This window comes from Triticum aestivum, chromosome 1D (genome assembly GCF_018294505.1).
Source record: "Triticum aestivum cultivar Chinese Spring chromosome 1D, IWGSC CS RefSeq v2.1, whole genome shotgun sequence".
Classification (NCBI taxonomy): Eukaryota; Viridiplantae; Streptophyta; class Magnoliopsida; order Poales; family Poaceae; genus Triticum; species Triticum aestivum.
In genome coordinates, this window is record NC_057796.1 from 128,431,309 (window position 1) to 128,449,201 (window position 17,893).

The following is a 17,893-nucleotide window of genomic DNA, read 5'->3' on the forward strand; positions in this document are numbered from 1 at the left end:
TCTTTCTTCCGCACGGCGGGCCACACTCGCTCAATCTCGCTCTCTTTATCTGAGTCTCGTTTAACCTCGTTTTCTTTCACACACAAATGATATATCTCCCTGTTCGGGCCTCGATCGACACACTCTATACTCTCTCACGCAGATTGTCTATCTAGGTCAGTCCATCCAAGCCGCCGCCACTCTTTCGACCTCATGGTGGGCCACGCTCACTCAATCTCTCTCTCTCTCCGTATGTCTCGATTGACCTCGCTCTTTCTCGGACAAAAACGATATATCACCATGTTTGAGCCCAATTCGACCTATTCACATTGTATACTCTCTCACGCACATCGTCTATCTAGGTCACTCTCTCCAACCCGTCTCACTCTTTCGATCGCACGGCGACCCTATGTGATCGGTTGACCTTGCTTCCTCCCACGCACAAAATATATCTACACGTCTGTGACTGGATCATCTCTCAAGCTCTATCTTACAGCCCTCACCCTTGCCAAAAAGCTCAATCGGACAATATCTCTCCAGAGCATATATATTTGTTCAATGAATGTCGGACCACACTCACTTTGTCTCTCTATCTATATGTCTCTCGATTGACCTCGCTTTCTCACACCGTATCTTCCACGCGTTGAAGCTACTACCTCTCCATCCCTCGCAAAGCCGGAGCTATTTACATTGCGAGGGGCACTCCAACCTTGGATTAATTTGTGTAGGCATTTATTCCGGTCGGTTTAGATTATATTTTCGTAGCATTCGGCCCACAACTACTCCAAACACCGTTGCAACCCACGCAACTCCCCTAGTTGATTTCCCTCTGGCTCGGTCATCGCTCTCTCGCACGTCCTTTCTCGCCTTCAACGTCGCACCATGGTATTATTGAAAAACTATGTTGTTCTCTTTAATTATTATAAATAAGCTACAAAACTACACACCGATAGTCCACTTGGAATGGAACAAATTTCGACCCACAAATTAAAGTGCTACAAACTACACACCGAGGGGCCCACATGTCATGAAACAAATTTGGACCCATATACAAATTAAAAAATAAAGGACGAGGATCGAACATGCGACCGGGCCTTCAAGCCGCACGTCAATAGGCAACATACATAGAATAACAATGTTTGTTGTACCCCCTTTGTTCACATAATGTTTTTATATTACCACATCCTAATTAATGGATAACATGTAATATTATTTTTAGTACTATTCGCCTTCACTTACTGGTGGGTTCCATGTGTGCTCTCTCTCTCTCCTCCCCTTCTGCGTTTAGACGCACGGGCAAACAGGAAGAACTCGCGGGCGATGTTGCCGTTGACCATATCTGGACGCGTTCACCAAGTCACGGCACCAGTTTCACGTACTAGCAGCACTAGTCAGTGTGTACGTGCAATGCACGTTAATTTGGAAGTATATTAAGTGCATGCGGATATTAACTAGTAGGATATTATTTGCGTGTTGTCATGTGATTAGCACTATTTTTGGCATGAAATTAACTGCACGCTAAACGTGTTGAGCGCTCGACATTGAAGCAGTCTAGGTCGTTGGATGACAAGGAATACATGTGGCTTGATGACGTTTTATATTTAATTTGATACGGCTCTAGCAGAACATTCAATCGATCAAACCATAGATTTCGTTCAGTCTGACTCCGACTTTAAATTATACGACGATCGATATAAAATAAACGGAAATGATAAACGTTCGGATTTTAAGCATGGCAATCCGAACGTTTTTCATGGCAAATTTAGATTACGCGGCGGCGGCGGGGGCGTCTCGCGGTGGGAAGCGGCTCCTCTGCCGTGCTCTGTGTGTCGTCGGGCCACTGACCGACGGCGACGCGGCGTCTTGCGCCGTTGTTGGCATACTCCTGGACGTTGGCCTAGCTTCAAGGAAGGCCAAAATGTTCTGGACTTCGGAGCGAGTCAACTGGCGGGAGGAGGCGACTGGTGTTGGTGCAAGGAAGCGGTCGACGGCGGCCATCCATGCCACTGAGGGGGGCACTGGCACCCACGCGGGGACAGGCGCTGTCAACGGCGTGGCAGAGACATTCATGTGCACGGGCACCAGCACGGGCGCGCACGTCAGTGCATGCGCAGGCGCATGCGCTGGCAGGTGCACGGGCACCGGCACGGGCATGCGTGTTAGTGCACGCGCAGGCGCATGCGCTGGCAGGTGCACGAGCGCGTGAAAGTCGGCGGGGACCTCATGGAACCCCGTGGGATCAAGCTCGATGACAATGTGCGGCTCCCAGCCCATCAATACCACGGGGATGGGCGCTGGCGCAGTCGGGGCGACGAGAGCCGGAACGGGAGCGGAGACAGGCGCGACATCTTCCTGCAAGGCCAGTTCAAGCTCGTCCCAAAGCGCCTTATGTTCTTGAGACTCCGGCTGGGTGTCTTCCTCAGGAAACTGGAACACTAAGGGCAGACCATCGTGATGCGGCATGGCGTACGTTTTGGTCAGGCTAGTTGGAGGTAGACGACAGGAGAATCGGAGAGGAAGAGAGAAGATTGTAGCGATACCGGGTAGTGCGGGGTTGATTTTAAACTGCGGCACCGGCGACATTAAAAGTGGGAGCAGTTGGGACGACGGTGGGCGGCGGAGCCTGGTCAAAGGGCTCGCCTCGCGGTGAGTTGCATAGCGGTCTGCTCGCATGCCTCCCTGACAGCCGGCGCAGCGGTCTGCTCGCACACCTCCCATCGACTCACACGCTTGCTGGGACAGCACCTGCCGATGAGAAGTGGGGACTCCTGGCGGCACGTAAACACCCATGGTTTCAATAGTGAAAGCGTTCGCCTTAACGTGACAGGTCTTTGTTCCAAAATACCTTGGCTCTTCATTTGTGCAACTTGTCATAAGCAGCTTGTCTCAAATTGAAGAAAAAACTTACGAAGTAATATTTGTGCCATATCACGTGACCATGCTTAGTTTCAAGAATTTACGCTCACTTTTGGATTTTCTGAAATTTAAGATCCAGGATTTGAAACAATATCATAACCTGCATCATGCAATAAATTTTCAAGCCGTACATCTGTCCTGTTGTATTTCTTAAGAAAGGATTTGGTCAAACATTTTGCTTAGTTAGACTTCAGACAAGTTATATATGCAGAGTAAAAGGATAATCCCTCCGTACCAGTGCATTGCCTGATATATTAACTCAAGTACTAGGCACGAACAAACGGGCTCAATTCTGTGCTCATCCTGGTGTAGTAGTAGTAGTATTAGGCAATGCAGTTGACGGGTGACCTTGACGACCGGCGACCGAGGGAATTGAACCGTGCTCGGCATGGTAGGTAACGTTGTGTCTAGTTACTAAATCATCCCTCCGTTGTTCATCGGTAGTCATTATGGACCGGGGACATGAGGGGAATTTCCTAGGGCTGGAATTCTGGCTGCCAGATATTTCGACTTGAAACGCTGAGGCTCGACTGGTTGGGGTTGCCTAATGTGCGTACGACGCACGCCACCGAAGGACACGAGCCCAATTTTTTTAGGATCAACACGAGCCAAGGTCTGGCTGGTACGCCGTTGGGTCCTACCATTCGAGAATACGAAAGGAACCTTTGAAATTGCCGAACAAATCTATGTGTATTACAATACCCGTATTTTCCTTGCAAATACTAATCTCAACGTGGTAATTGATTTATGACGAATTGTTGAATTAGACTGAGTTTGTGATATAGTGATCTCAACGTGGATTTCACATTTCATGGTATCCCTAGTAAGTTTTCCAATGCAAATTCAAATTTAAAAGATGAACAATATGGAGGTGAGAAAACTTTGTATGTATCAAGCATATGACCACACACACACACACACACACAGACACACACGCACGAACACAACAACAATCCAATAAGTATAGTGCATCTATTTTTCAAAACCATGCATGTATGACACAAATTCAAAAATACTCCTTCTATTCCTAAATATTAGTCTTTTAGAGAGTTCAACAAGTGACTACATACGGAGCAAAATGAGTGAATCTAGACTCTAAAATATGTCTATATACATCTGTATGTGCTAGTCCATTTGAAGCCTCTAAAAAGACTAATATTTAGGAACGAAGGGAGTAAAATGTAAGACATCCATGGTCCTCGGTTCAATATTTAAAATGAACATGAACTGAAACATGAATATTAAGTCTAGTACTACAGTACATGCAAATGTTGTGTTTAGGCGGAGCTATGATTGTCGGGGGTCAACCCCTCGACCTTAGATAAAATTGTGGAGCTCTGTTTAGGGTTGTTTAGATTATATTTGTCCCCACCCTCCCAACCATCGATTGGTTGTGCACCCCCACCCCTCCTCCCCGGGAGAATATCATGTGCCCCCATACCTTAGATGCTATATGCCGATACGAGTTGCTTGGAGCTTCTAGATCTGAGATATAGCAGATCACATGATGTGTCTTAATATTTTTGCAGGAAACCTTGATGAGTTTGAGAATTGCACACAATTTGTACAAAAACTACTTAGATGCCCTTTGATCCCATATCCAACGACCTCGAAGCTCGTATCACCGTAGCATCTAAGATGAAGGAGGACATCATATTCTCCTGTATGTAAGAATATCATGTGGTACCACACCTTAGATGCTTTGGTGATACAAGCTCTTCGGAGGCGTTGGATTTGTGACCCAACACCTCCTCGGTGGTTCGAATGGTTTTTTGCAGAAAAGCCCCAAAATAGTTCGGCCACTGCTTACAAGCACAAAGACTGCTCAGATGCCATTGGATCTCAGATCAAACGACCTCTAAGATCGTATCACCGTAGCATCCAAGCTGCGATAGCACCTTATGTTTTCTCACACAGGAGAGTATGAGGTGTGAAAGAACATGCGGTGCCCCCATGTTTGGTTTTGGTAATTGATGACAATCTCTATGGACTAATGGTTGCCTTGAGTTATATTTGAAGGATTTGTCCATAGGCATTTCTTGAAGTTCATGTGTTGGTTTCAAGGAGTTTATGTGGTCACCAAGGTGTTATTAAGGAATTATCCAAAGATTGGTCATGTGAGAGTTGAGCTTATTGCAAGCATGTCTTGGAGAAGAAGATTGTGTGATCATTCATGTATATCTTCAAGACATCATCCAAATGAAGAGAGTTGAAAAGATTCATGGTTGATCAAGACTAAGTCAAGAGTGAATCAACTTGATCAACTCACAAAGCGTAGAAGATGTACCGAGAGGGATCAAGCGATCCCATGGTGTGGTGAGCATTGTCAATTACGCTTTGTGTACTAACCCATGATCTTCGTGAGAGTTCTTTGTGGGGTTAGGTTGCGGTGTGCAAGTTCAAGTGAAGCATCATGAAGAGATCAAATGCTTGAAGCTTGCCGTCCATTGTGGTGACAATGGACTTGTGAAGATGTTGCGGTGTGCAAGTTCAAGTGAAGCATCATGAAGAGATCAAATGCTTGAAGCTTGCCGTCCATTGTGGTGACAATGGACTTGTGAAGATGTGCGGAAGAGTGGCTCACCCATAGTGGAGCATGGAGGAGCAATCAACTAGTCTTCATCGAGCCAACGCAACCAAGAAAGGTGGTCCAACTTGAGGGAGTCAAGATCGTCATCATCTAGCTCAAGTGGACCATGTGCAAGGCAAAGGTTTGCTCTTGATAGGTTTTCTATTTTACTGGTCTCATGATGGTAGTTGGGAGACCGGGTTATAGGATCGATTGCCGTACTATCAAGTGGGGCTCTCGATGAGTAGCTTGATCGTATCGTTCATAGAGAGCTCAAACCATTGCATCCTTGCATCATCTTTATTGGTTCTTGTTTGGTTCTTCTCTTTGTGAGTTTTGGAGCTTATGGTCATCTTGATGACAAGCTCGAGTTCATCGAAAACGGAGTTCACTCGCATCTTCTATGATGTTTTCGATGTTGGAGGTTATGCCGGTTCTTCTCGGTTGGAGGTTTCACTCCTCTATTTGTTGGCATACCTCCCCTGCCTCTTCTTACTATAACCAACAAGCTTGAGTTTGCTCAATTCGGAGCTCATATGCAGAAGTTATGGCAGTTTTGGTTTCCTAGCGGTAGTACCGCGGGCCGGAGCGGTAGTACCGCTTGGGTGCTACAAGCGGTAGTACCGCTCTAGAGCGGTAGTACCACTGGTAGCCCCCAGCCATAGTACCGCTACGGTCTCGTGCTAGTACCGCCTCGATTCGAGGGGTCTTTTTCGTGTCGGGTTTTACGGTACTAGCCGCGGCAGTGGGGGCCGTAGTACCGCTCGTATGCGATAGTACCGCTCTGCCACCGCGGTAGTACCGCTCTGGGCCCAGCGGCAGTACCGCGAGGGGGAGCGGTAGTACCGCTTATAGGGGCAAGCGGTAGTACCGCTCTCAGCGGGGCTGAAGTGGGGGTAACGGTTGGATTGTTCCCCCCACTATATAAGGAGGTCTTCTTCCCCAATGAACCTTATCCTTTGAGCTCGTGTTCTTCCCCCATTGTTGACCTTCTTCGAGCTTGCTAACTCTCAATCCCTCCATGGATTCTTGCTAGTTTTTGAGGGAAAAGAGAGAGGAGATCTAGATCCACATTTCCACCAATCACTTTCTCCTCTATGTGAGGGGAACCCATTGGATCTAGATCTTGGAGTTCTTGGTGTTCTCCTTCTTGTTCTTCCTCTCATTTTCCTCCCTAGCATTAGTTGCTTCGGTGGGATTTGAGAGAGAAGGACTTGGGCACTCCGTGTGCCCTTGCCATTGCATTTGGTGCATCGGTTTGAGTTCTCCACGGTGATACGTGGAAGTTACAAGTTGAGAAGCTTATTACTCTTGGGTGCTTGGTGCCCTTGAGCTTGTTCCTCTTGGGTGCTTGGGCGCCCTAGACGGTTGGTGGTCTTCGGAGCTCAATCATTGTGGTGTAAAGCTCCGGACAAGCGTCGGGGTCTCCAATTAGGTTGTGGAGATCGCCCCGAGCAATTTGACGGGTACCGGTGACCGCCCCCAAGAGTTGCCAAAGTGTACGGGTTCGGTGACCGCCTCCAAGGGTTGCCATTTGTACGGGTTCGGTGACCGCCCTCAAGGGTCCCTTAGTGGAATCACGGCATCTTGCATTGTGCGAGGGCGTGAGGAGATTACGGTGGCCCTAGTGGCTTCTAGGGGAGCATTGTGCCTCCACACCGCTCCAAACGGAGATTAGCATCCGCAAGGGTGTGAACTTCGGGATACATCGTCGTCTCCGCGTGCCTCGGTTATCTCTTATCCGAGCTCTTTACTTATGCACTTTACTTTGTGATAGCCATATTGCTTCTTGTCATATATCTTGCTATCACCTAGTAGTTTATCTTGCTTAGCATGAATTGTTGGTGCACATAGGTGAGCCTAGTTGTTGTAGGTTTTGTGCTTGACAAATTAACTGCTAGGTTTATTCCGCATTTGTTCAAGCCTAAACCGTAATTATTTTAAAGCGCCTATTCACCCCCCCTCTAGGCGACATCCACGTTCTTTCAAGGTGCTCCCGCATCATAGATTCTATGGTGATACGAGTTCACTGAGATCTAACGGCCCACAGTAGGAGGTTTGAATGTTTTTGCAATATACGACTGATAGAGTTTGGGAAATGCGCAGAAAGTACAAGTACTACGCATGTGCCATCTGATCACTGATCATACGACCTAGATGCTCATATCACCGTAGTGGGTAATTAAGCTACAGGGAGCACCTAATATGAGCACCGGGGAGCCGTTGGATCGAAGATGCAGCGGCACACACGAGGCCTGAATGTTTTATTTGCAAAAAAAACCTTTGGAGAGTTTGGAAATTGCGCATAATTACAAAGACTACTCCCAAGCCAATGGATCTCACTTCCAACAGTGTAAAAACTCGTATCACCATAGTATCTAAGCTGTGGGGTGGATGTGATATTCTATGCCGTTGTCATTTTTGTTCGTAAACTTGCAAAATACGTGTAACTCGTGCCGTTACTTGTCTAACCGCGCAAAGTGTTTGTTCAAAAAAACCATCCTACACTGAAATATCGGAACAACACACGGGGGTCCCACTTGTCATTAATCAAATTTGGACCTAAAACTAACAAATCTGAAAGACGAGATTCGAACTGGCAACCTGGACTACAAAGCGTAAGTCGATAGCCTGAAAAAATGAACGGTTGTTGGCTTTGTCCCATAACTTGATTTTATACAGTACTTGCGTTGAGTAGAGTAGAGGGAGTGCCTCGTCAACACGTGCATGACCGTTGTCTCACTTACTGGTGGTCCGAGGTCTGCAATCTCAATCTCTCTTCTCTCCATCGTCTAACCTTTTCACGGGCACACACGAAGAGCGGCGCTAGCTTTCCGTGGTGTTATTACAACTAAAAAAAAGCTTGGAAAATAGAAGAATTGCCTAGAACAAGAGACGTTGTGGCTGGCCGAGACGGAGCTAACCACATCTATCCTCCGTGCCACGTTTGCATGATGAAGCTGTGTGGCTAGTGGGGTATTTTCGACTGGCTGGCTGGGTCCCGAGGTCGAACCATAGGTACTACGTCTGATACAGTATATTTTTACACGCACATTTTTCCTCCGTGCCGAGACGTGGCACACCCTACCGCGCGGTTTCGGGGTCCTCCCGGGTGGTGCACGCATATATTCTTCCTGATGTGGGACGCCCTACTGCGCGTTTTCTGGGTCCTCCTCGGTCGTAGTGCTAAAGCAAGTAAATGAGTCGTCAATTCACGAAAGACCACCTTTCCCGCCGAGTACATCAGTGAAGCACGGTGGCTAGCTAGTTGGGCTAGTTCGACCGATTAGCTAGGCCACCGCCGCATTCGTTTTTTCACCCCTTTTTTTATCTACTTGCCGGCAGGTAAATTTGAATATCCACCACGGCGTTTCTCTAGTGTTTGGGTGCGGCAGGATTTTTAATTTTTTGATTGACGGGAGCAGGCGCGGCAGGATTTTTAATTTTTTGATTGACGGGAGCAGGCGCGGCAGCAATTAGTCATGATGACTCCGCCTGTAAAAACCCACTGCTCCCTGATGTGAGAAGTCGTCGACTGGTGTTTTACCGTGGTGAAAACCAAAAGATTCCCCGCTCCCTCCGCCTTCCCGTAGATTGCATTGCCTTTCAGCCATTTCGCCCCCTTTGCTTCCTCTCCCCATTGCTTCTACCTGGTGCCATGGCGGCGCAGCAGATCATGGAGTCCGAGGTGAGGCGCCTGACACAGGAGCTCCATGTCAAGGATGCGGAGCTCAGGGCCAAGGACATGGAGCTCCGTGAGCTCAAGGAGGAGAGGAGTGCCATGCTCCTCCGTTATGTGCGGGAGTTCACAGAGCTTCAAAAGCGGCAGGCGTCCACCACAAAGATGCTCAAGGCGTCGGCGGCGTTGCTGCAGAAAGCGGGAGATACGATAGGCCGTCAGGGGAGCCGGCTGGAGCGCGAGCGGGCCGATCATGACGAGGTCCAGGATCGCCTCAGCCACTTGGTGAACCAAGTTGCCACGCACATGTTGCGGCTGCATGATGCCTACCGTCGTGCCAGCGCGACGATGCCGGCCGTCGGGCTAAACCCGTTCGACCACCCGGTCGACTTCAACGAGCTGCGGCTTCCTGACCTGGTCTCCTTCTTCACCTATATCTCCGAGGAGCTGAGCCGTCTCCGCGCGATGGTGGGGGCTGAGCTGGACAAGGAGGGGTTGCGGGCTGCCGTCGCCGTTGTCGGGCGAATCCTTTCAGGGCTCCGTCACCGGAATCCATTCGTGCCATTGGACGCCGTCTTGGACGAGCTGGCTCCTGTCGACCGGGAGCGGGCTCTGCGGGCGATTGCACCCTGCATGGGCATGTCCATGTCTCGGCGCAACATGACCGTTGGATCAAACTCAGACGGTGCAGATCAGTCATTGTAGCACAAAGCGTGTGGGTGTGTTTGGTTGCATTCTCATCTCAATATAGTTGTTTCCTCTTCGTGTATTTTTGTCATCCTACTAGTGTGGACTCATGCACCCTTCATGCACTCTGCCAAACACCCAAAAGTGGGTCGAGAAGGGAACTTTTGCTCCCATCCCGTGCACCCTTCATACACCCTGCCTAACACTATTCATGCTTCATATGGTTCATGTTTCGTGAATACTGTAGCACCGTACTCTCCGTGCGCTGTGGACCTAGTTCTGTTAACATTGATCTCACCATTCATTCTCGACCGGACAGTCGAAAAAGCGGTACTATGTTACATATAGGAGTAGTTGACATGCGCACAACATCATTTGTTATCCTCATATCTTACTACACTAGCAACAAGATTGTGTAGTACTGAGGTATGAACCACTGCACATGCCTAGTAGTAGGAGCACTGTGTATGTTCAAGTGGCTGCCGTGTTTCGCACTCCTCCGTCGTAAGAGTGGAAACGCTTGCTGTAATCATTTTTTTCTTCAGAAAAACAGTGGACACGCTCTACCATGCGGATCCTCCTCCAGCCATGCACTAAATTACTCACTTTCGCTGACGTGTGGGACAGCCAGCACCTGGGTCCACCAGCCATGCACTAAATTACTCCATAGTAGAGTGACGGTAGACTACCCCGATCGAACCGCCGCAGAAATGCCCAATGAGCCGTCAAATCACAAAACCCCCTCCTTTCCAGCAGTAAGTTGGACGGACAAAGCAACCATCATTTCACTCTTCTCTCTCAGCTTCCTCTCTTGAAGAAAACCCCCACTCGCTTCGCTTCTCCCTCATCTCGTTCCTCCTTTCACTCTTCTCTCTCAGCTTCCTCTCTTGGATGGACGCCGGAGCACCGGCCGACGTGATGTCTATGGCTCTGGCCAAAACCGTCAAGGCTCATGGTACAAAGAAGTGCAAGCACCCCGCCGAGACTACCGCAGACAAGCTCAAAGCCATCACCCTGTCCAAGCCCCCCTCTCCGGGATCCCTCATTAAGCAAGTCCAGGTAATGTCTCTTGTTGACAATCTTTTTCTCGATCTTGATCGTGTTTTTTCATCTAACACACAGTACTAGTACTGGTAGTACAACTTTCTGGGTGATCTTGCATGTGATTTTAGTGTGCCAAATGACGGTTCTAAATTCCTCTTTTGACCAAAACATGTGAGAGGTTGACACTGATTTCTTATAGATTACTTTCAACTACTCCCTCTGTCCCAAATTTCTTGTCTTAGATTTGTCTAGATACGGATGTATCTAATACTAAAATGTGACTTGATACATCCGTATCTAGACAAATCTAAGACAAGAATTTTGGGACGGAGGGAGTACTTTATGAACATCAATGCTACCTTTTAAGAGGGTATATTTGCCTCAGTAACTTGTGTTATGGATATTGCATGTAATCCCTCTGCTCTCATGCCTTTGAAGACATGTTCTAGTGTTTTTGTTCACTCATTTCTGTGCGTATATGTAGTCATATATGCAGTATAATATTAAAAATCATCTTATATTTCTGAACGGAGGTAGTAATAAAATATGGTTTCTGTTTGAATTAGAACTAGGTCCGCGGTGGAGATGAAGTTCTCAAAGTCACACCGTGTGAACTGGAAGACCTGATGATGAGTTCTACTGCTGAACTATCCAGCTGCTGTGTCCTTGTCGCCACGTGTCCTGAACTAGTGTTTTCCTGTAGCATTGTTGTCAGGCATGTTCTCGAGGTTGTACTTGACCACAACAATTTCCTGGCTGTGCCTTCGATTACGAAGGGTGTGGTTCTTGTAAAGCTTCCCAACAAATCTGATGCGGCCTATCTTCATCATCATGTTTATGAGTGGAAAGACCACTCTGTTAGGTTCTCCAAGGTTGATAAGATGGTGATGGTGCATGTAGACATCTCACACGAAGTCCATGGCCTAGTCAGTTATGCGGGGTTCATCCCGTAGGTCGGTGGCAAGAAATAGTCTGCAGAGTTTAGTTAGTGCAACTTTGCTTGTCTGTAGTAAGTACTATTGTTCAGTACTTGATTTGTGTTTGTGAACCCTGTATTGTTTATTAGTACTGCCGCTTCTGGTGTGTGAACGGTCTATGTTAATGTCTATGTTAATGTCTGTCCACTCAATTCAGTCTGTATATTTTGAAGTATCCAGATCATATTTTTTGTGAGGACGGTTTATCAATTATGGTAACACTCCAATATCTGTATGCATCGCAGGGTTTATCGCACCCACCAGGATTTCCAGTCCCATGGATGTTCGGTCCATATGATTTGTCACGACCTTTGGACTATCCTGCTTGTGGGAGCAGGCGGGGCCCCTGCATGCCACGCGTAGTTGGACAATCAATCTTCTGTTTAGTACTTCAACATAGTGATTTCCTGGTAAGGATTCACTCGTGTCACATCAAGTAAATCTTATTGATTTACTGTCTAAATCTTATTGATTTAATGTCATGTTTTCTTTCTTTTCCTGCAATTTTACGATGCAGGTTTTGCCATGTGACATTCATCACAGAATAAACCGTTTGGTTTGCTCTACGATGGCTAATTTTGCAGGTTTCACTTCTTATGCCGTGTCAGTAACGAAGGCACTGTCCATCACTTATATTACTGGAAAAAATTGGATCAGTCTGTTGTCTAAGTACAAGCTGAATCCCTATGATGAACTGCAGTTTGGTTTAACAAAAACGCCACAATTAGTCCTTCTCGCGTTTAAAAGAAATGAAGAAAAAAACTGGATCACGGTCACGGATCCTAGTCAAGTTAGAAAGCTGATCATAGCAGACCAGACACGATCGCCGCTGTCTCGCACAGATCAAGCACCGGCAGTTGCTCTAGCACTGACAGCGGCAGTAGCTCAGTCTGATCCAACTGAGGATTGGGCACCGACCGCGTCAGCGGATCGACACCGGCACCTGCTCCGACACCGGCACCAGCTCTACAAGGAGCACCATCTCCGGCAGCAGCGGCGGCTTCAGCACCTGCACCAACACTTGCACTTGCATCTGCTCCAGCCCGTGCAGTTGTACCGGCAACAGACTGGGCTGCAGTTCGCACTTCATATACCAAAGTCCTTACAAAAACCGACATGTCCACCTTCTTGGTAAGCATTGGCCGCCCAAGTGCTTCGTTCTTTTTTCTTTCCATGTTGTTTCACATGATTCACTGTGTTGATCTAACTGTTTGGGTATGTCTTCTTGTTTGCAAACAGAGAATTCCTAGAGCAACGAGGGAGTCGTTCAACAATCCGGGCGACCACGGCCAAGTTTCTCTTACCATGCGCAGCCTTGGTGTGAATGAACCTGCTCAATATACCGTAAGTACAAAGGATGGTCGCATGATGATTGATGCTAAAGGATGGTCAAGGTTCAAATCTAAATCATATCTTGCGGTAGGGATAATGTCAAAATCAAACTTCCTCAACAAGGAGAGCTGGTCCAAATCAACTTTGAAATTCTTCAGTAGCAGCACGCAACTGCCGAAGTGATCTATCCTCCGAGAGATTTTGATGTAATAATCTGGCATGGTGAAACAAGTGTCCTGTGTGTATAAGTAGTACGACATTATTATTTATCACATGGTATATCGTTGATAGAATTGCAACTCTGATTGCTGGTTAGGAACTGTCGTTCGATTTCATTCCAACAGCTGCCGTGCTTTATTCAATTTTGTGTATTCGCCTTGCGACAGCATCTAAAACCAGCGCCGTACCGATCGCTTGCAATATGAAAAGCGCTGAGGTACACATGGGCCCCCAAACATGCAGGGTCGGCCTGCGGCCCAAAGTCCAGAACCATGAGCCTATTTGAGTATTATATTCTCAGGTAAACCCCCATAAAAAAAGCTGAACCCCCATAATGCCCGTGCGTTGCAGAGGGAGTATATTTCTCGGCAAGGTGAGCCTGTGATATAAAAGATTTGTATATTTCTTTACAGAGGGAGTATCTCTCTGTCAAAAAATATATTTATGTGTAACTAGTTACTCATGTCTTTCTACTTCCTTTCACTGATATGTGGGGCAACCGGCAACGGGGTCCACGTGCCATATGCACAAATTAGAGTGCACAACTTCACGGTAGACACACCCCGGTCGTAGCGCCGCAGTAATGCCCAATGAGCCGTCAAATCACAACCCCCCTTTCCAGCTTTAGCAGTAAGCTGGACGGACGAAGATTTCATTGGGCCTGAATCCCCTTCTCCCTCGTCTGCTTGTTCAGAGAAAACCCCCTCTCGACGATTGCATAGGGTTTTCTCATGGAGAACCAGGTACGAATTCTTCATCCATCCCTGATAAATCAAAGTCCCTTGGTCGCAGGTAATCCTAGGATGGCAGCCGCCGCCGTTGATTCATTTTTCTTCCTACTGAATCTAGTGTGTTTCATTTGCAGTGCCCAAAGTGCGAGTACCCTACAGGTTTCGGCGCCCTCGGCGAGACGCCACACTTGTTCCTTCTCATCCTAACACATCATTTTGAAACGCGCACAGTATGTTCCTAGAATCCTCTTTTCTATCCGGGAGGGTGGGTTTTTTTTGAACATGTTGTGTTCTCATATTATTTTTCCTGCAGTGTATTATTTGCTCTGCCAGAACACGTGTACTCAAGATGCTCGGCCTTGCCATAACTGAATACACTAGTTTAATGGTCACAGTGAAGACAAGCCATGGATATAAGTTCCGAGTTGGGTTCATGAACCAAGAAGATCGCTGCTTTTTTTATGGCCGAACTTGGATAAACTTTCTCAAGTGTTACGGACTGAAAGTTGGCACACGAATGTTGATGGAAATAGCAGAACCTGGTCTCATCTTCACTGCGATCTTCCACCCCGACGTCTTTCCAATTGTTCATCCATGTTAGTTTTGTAGCTGGTTCTTGCTTGTTGCCTCGATTACTTCTTAATCCACCTATTCTGTCTAACTAATCACAATTTAACTTTAGAAGTAGCAACGAATCTCTCATGAAGATGCTACTTCTAACTAATATTTTCTTATAATTGGTGGCACGTATAGGTTTTTTCAAAGTTAAGCAGTCTGCTCGTTTGTTACTCTATAATAACTCGGCTGTTACTAATGGCACTGAAGTTGACTGGATCGACATCCACAAGTTCCTACACTTTATTGATCGTCTTGAGGTCCTTGTGGGGCGTTTCAATGGTGGAAGGCCACGTGGGATATGTGCGCCACTGCTGCACTCGTTGAACAGGTCCAACTGTGTCGAGAAACTTATGGTACGAGCTGTTTTCTGTTATATATGTTGTTCATAAACTATTGCTTATACACAGTTTTACAGCTGTGATCTTCTTGAAACAGGAATTGCCGAGTTCTATTGTTCCTATACAGATGCCTGACCATGGTCGGGTCAGACTTGCGCTTGGTCACAACATGATGTTTATGTCGACCTACTCAATTCCCCTTGGAGGTGAAAAGATACTTATTCATGGGTGGTCTCAAATAATGAAGGCCCGTCCATCTTGGAGAATAGGATAGAAGATTATGTTCATGCTTTTCCATGGCTCTAAAGCGAATATCCTGTTTATTGACCACGTTGCTTTCAGCTTTGGTTGTTAAGTGCCCCTGCTGGTTTCAGTTAAGGTTGTTAAGTACTCCTGCTGCTTTTACAGTCTGTCGTGTTTCTTCAGTCATGTCTTCCTCCAGCCGCCAAAACCAAACCAGCGCCGGCGGGGCCGCCTGCTTCCGCCTCCCACGGCTGGCTGCGCCTCAGCGCACGCATCGCCGCCCCACCGTCTCCTAAATCGTTAACGCCGATGTCCTCCGCGCGCTTTGGTGCGCTCGCCGCGGCGCCGCCCTCTCGCGTTGTCAACATGGTCAACAAACAACAGGAATCGGCGAAGTACGTGGAGAGGATGACAGTAGGGGCCCACCACGTCAGCGTATGGAAAAATAAAATGCTTCCTCCTAGTGTTTTCCTGACATCTGGGACCCACAACATTGTGAGCGTATATAGTCAATAGACAAGAGAACAGCACAAGATCGGCTGACACCTGGGACGTAGCTACTCGAGCAGTATTTTTTTTGTTTGGTATTGTTGAGACGGAGCAGGGTTTGAACTGAGCTGTGGCCCGTCTAGCCCAGGCTTATATTTTATGTTCACCATGTGACCAGCCCAGCTATTTTTTCTTTGTGAAAATGAGCCTAGTTTATTTTTTCTGAAGAATACCCAATCCAGGCCTACTTATTTTTCTACGCCCTGATGGGCTACAACTCTTTCAAGACGCCTGCAAATCTTGAAAGTAATACGAAATGGGTTGTAAATATAAAAACAGATGACAAATTGGCAATTACTTTATAATTTCTGAATTTTTTCACATTTTCAGATTCCTATTTCACTGGGCACTAACCTAATTTAAATATATCTTCAAAGTACTTTAAATATGGCTCGACATTTCGGTATTAAAAATAGTTTGGAACCCACAGAAATATGCGAAATTGGCCCTGGCCAACCAAAAAAACGACTGCAATAAATTGCATAAGAAGTTGCCATGAGCTATATATAAATTATTAAAAAAAAGAGGGAGTGGTCTGACTTGTGGGCCTGGTAAGTTGACGCGTATGCAAGATTTTTTTAGTTATTATATACATCAACAAACGATTCTAGCAGACGTAACCGTTGGATGTCAATCGAACGGCCGTCGTGTTTCTTCAATCTCTGATCTTCTTGCTCCAGCCGCCAAAGTAGCGCCGGCGGGACCGCCTACTCCCGCCTCCCGTGGCCGGCTGTGCTGCCGCGCAGGCCTCAGCGCCCCCTACCCACCGCTGGCCAGGGCATCCCTCTACTCACCCACACCCCCTGTTATTCTGCGGCGACGGCAGCCTCACACCACAGCCAAACCGGTGAACCCTCGTACTCCTCTCCGCGCGGGCTTCCACTGCCGCGTCTTCCCCGGCTCCGCGTCGTCCCCTTCCTAGGCCTTGCTGTCGTCCACCGCCGTGGTGCTCTTGGCGCGGCGTGGTCAATGTGGTCAACGACCGACTTCCATCGGAAGAGTACTGTATGTAGAGAGGCTGACAGCTGGGTCCACGGCAGACGCAAGGAAGTGCCGCCTTATTACGCGGAAAATAATTATTCCTCCACCTGACAGCAGGGACCGATTGGACGGGCAACCAGTATTTTGCGAAAAAAACGTTTCCCCCTGACTACTGGGACCCACAGGACGGGCCACCGTATTTCGTGAAAAAAACGTTCCCCCCGCTGTCAGCTCGGACCCACCGGAAGTGCCTCCTTATTACGCACAAAAAAATGAATACCCCCTGCTAGCTGGGACCCACCTTGGTGGGAGGCTGACTTGTGGGCCTACTAAGTTGACTGGGACGGAGGCCTTTGTCAACTTTAGTCAATATATGAACGATTCTAGCTCCAGTGACCGTACGATGTCCATCCAACGGCCGTAGTGCTTCTTCAACCTCTGGTCTTCTTGCTCCAGCTGCCCAAAGCAGCGCCGGTCGTGCCGCCTGCTCCTGCCGCCCGTGGCCGGTTGTGATGCCGCGGAGGCCTCACCGCCCCCTACTACTCCCACCGCTGGCCAGGCCATCCCTCTACGCACCCACACCCCCTGTTATTCTGCGGCGACGGCAGCCTCACACCGCAGCCGAACGAGTGAACCCTCATACTCCTCTACGCGTGGGCATCCACTGCCGCGTCTACCCTGGCTCCGCGTCGTCCCCTTCCTAGGCCTTGCCGTCGTCCACCGCCCTGGTGCTCTCGGTGCGGCGTGGTCAACGTGGTCAAGGAATGGTTTCCATCGGACGTGGACTGCACATGGAGAGGCTGACAGCTGGGTCCACGGCCGCAGCAAGGAAGTGCCTCCTTATTACCCGCAAAATAATTATTCCTGCACCTGACAGCGGGGACCCACCGGACGGGCCACCGTATTTCACGAAAAAAATGTTTCCCCTGACTGCTGGGACCCACCAGCTACATCTTCGCACGCAAGGAAGTGCGTCCGAAAAAAAATGATTCGCCCCTGACTGCTAGGACCCACCAGCTACATCTTCGCAC